At 41.9% G+C, this 2,139-nt stretch overlaps 1 non-coding gene across 1 annotated transcript; it reads left to right on the top strand.

Annotated features, from left to right (window-relative positions):
• The first annotated feature begins 1,584 nt into the window (after positions 1–1,584).
• On the top strand, positions 1,585–1,689 carry LOC123254557. The gene has a single exon (XR_006506682.1). It is a non-coding gene; the product is annotated as a U6 spliceosomal RNA (small nuclear RNA).
• The last annotated feature ends 450 nt before the right edge of the window (positions 1,690–2,139 follow it).

Below are 2,139 nucleotides of genomic sequence, written 5' to 3' on the forward strand. Positions count from 1 at the left end.
TCTACCCAACTTTTCATGAGCAAATCTAGTTTTATAAATTAAAATGGGTTGCATTTCCCAGTATGTATATTAGGGTAAAACTAACACTGCAGTCTTAAAGCCTTTTCAGTAAGTGTTGGCCGGCTGCCTGAGTGATTCATTCTGACATCCCCCTGCCCTCCCATAATACCATCTGCTGGCTTTTGAGACATCCTTGAACTCTTTGAATGGTCTGCCCTCTTCCTCCTCAACCAAGCTCTCCTCGCTTCTGCTGTGAGGCATTGGAAGGGGCCAAGGAGTTGGGACTAGACTTGTTGATGAGAGAGAAAACCCCCAAGCATGGAAGGAGGAGAGCCCCTTAGCAGCATTATCAGAACTTGAGTCTGGACTTCTTGTATGGTTTAATGAGTTTTTGTTCTCTGAATCCTTCTACGAGACTCGTCCCCTGATTCTGGCTACCTGTTTCCTCCATGTCTGGATTCTAGTTCCCATTTGTACTTTCAAGATGTCCTTTTTTGGGCATGCTGTTTTTTAATTTTCTGAACTTTTCCCTTCCTCTTAGAATCAATATTGTGTAGAAGAGCGGTAAGGGCTAGGCAGTGGGAGTTAAGTGACTTGCCCAGGGTCACCCAGCTAGGACAGGTCTGAGGCCAGATTTGAACCTAAGACTTCCCATTTCTAGGCCTGGCTCTCAATCCACTGAGCCACCGAACTGCCCCCCTGACATGCTATTTTTTGACCCTCCTTTTCTTCCATACTGTTTTGCCTTCCCCAACCTCCCAAATCTTTAGCCCTGGAAAAACTTCCCAATAGGATATGGCCCCCCCAAAACACTGGCCCAGCTTGACTAGCCAGTGCCCCACAAGTTGTCTCCTATTTGACCAGTGACTGAATCCCCATTACTCTTCAGATTTATATAGCAACTTTCTTTCTGCTAAGACACCTTTTGTCATGAGAGCCCCCAAACGCTTCACAAAGCAATAGGCCTCCAGACTGACAATGTCCTGGGCACATCAGCCCTCTGCAAAACCATCTGAATTTGCTTGGAAACAGCAAGAAGCAAATGAAGCTCTTAAGGACCAGTTTCAGATGCTGGATTCGATGACCTCCTCAGGAGAAGCGAGAGCATAGAATTCATTATGAGTCAACTCTGCTAGCATGCATGGAAAATACTGTTATCCTGCCACGTTTATGCCTCGTGTTTTGACTTTGGTGCGTCTGGAAGGCACAGTCAGGGTTGTCAGGTATCAGTGACTACTGTATGTGTAGCCTCCTCTTGAGACATTAAGATTTAATTTAGATTGTCAGCCTTCATCTAGTCATCCCAAGTTGGGATCTTAGAAATGATGTAATATTAACTTTCAGAAACAAAATCATTTTTGATCAGGCTTTTGCTGCTTGCTAACCAGCTCAGAGATTGTGAGTCTTCTTGGTGTCATTTTAGCCTCTGTAGATTTTGGCAATGCATGGGTCAGCCCTGATGTCTTTAATGTTACATCTTTGTCTTATTTGATATCTAAATGGTTTCTTTCATACTTATTCCCTATTTCCCTCCCCCACTCCGGAATAAAAAAAACAACCCCAAAACAACCTGTTATTTGGAGTGTTTTGTTCGCTGTATGTACGCTAAAACTGGAATAATACAGAGAAGATGAGCATGGCCCTTTGTGTAAGGTTGAGACACAAATTTGTGAAGCTTTCCATATTTTTTATATAGAACTAACAATAGCGTAAAAAGGAAAGCACAGTAACACACTAAAAAAGGGCAGAAGCAAATTAATAAAATTATATAGATCCAGCAGGCTTCACGTGAAAGGTATAATAGGGCATCCTCCAATATATATCCTTTTGTAGAGGTGGGAGATCTGTAGGTGCTGCATATTGTGCATGTTTTCAGGGGGTTTTTCAATATATTGCTCATTTGTGCTGATTCTTTTGCTCCCTAAAAAAATACCATTTGTTATATGTGATGGCTCCCTGTGAGGGGACAGGGAAGGATATTTAGGATAACTATGATGATGTAAGCAATGGAAAATAACAGCAAAAACTCATTTTTTAAAAAATCTCTTAATTTGGGGAATTAGATAAGGATTTCATTTTTTTTTACCTTTTAAAGACTAAAGAATCCCTCTCTCACCCAGACTGAAAGTGTAGGGGCTA

The sequence above is a fragment of the Gracilinanus agilis genome, unplaced genomic scaffold (assembly GCF_016433145.1).
Source record: "Gracilinanus agilis isolate LMUSP501 unplaced genomic scaffold, AgileGrace unplaced_scaffold24809, whole genome shotgun sequence".
Taxonomy (NCBI): domain Eukaryota; kingdom Metazoa; phylum Chordata; class Mammalia; order Didelphimorphia; family Didelphidae; genus Gracilinanus; species Gracilinanus agilis.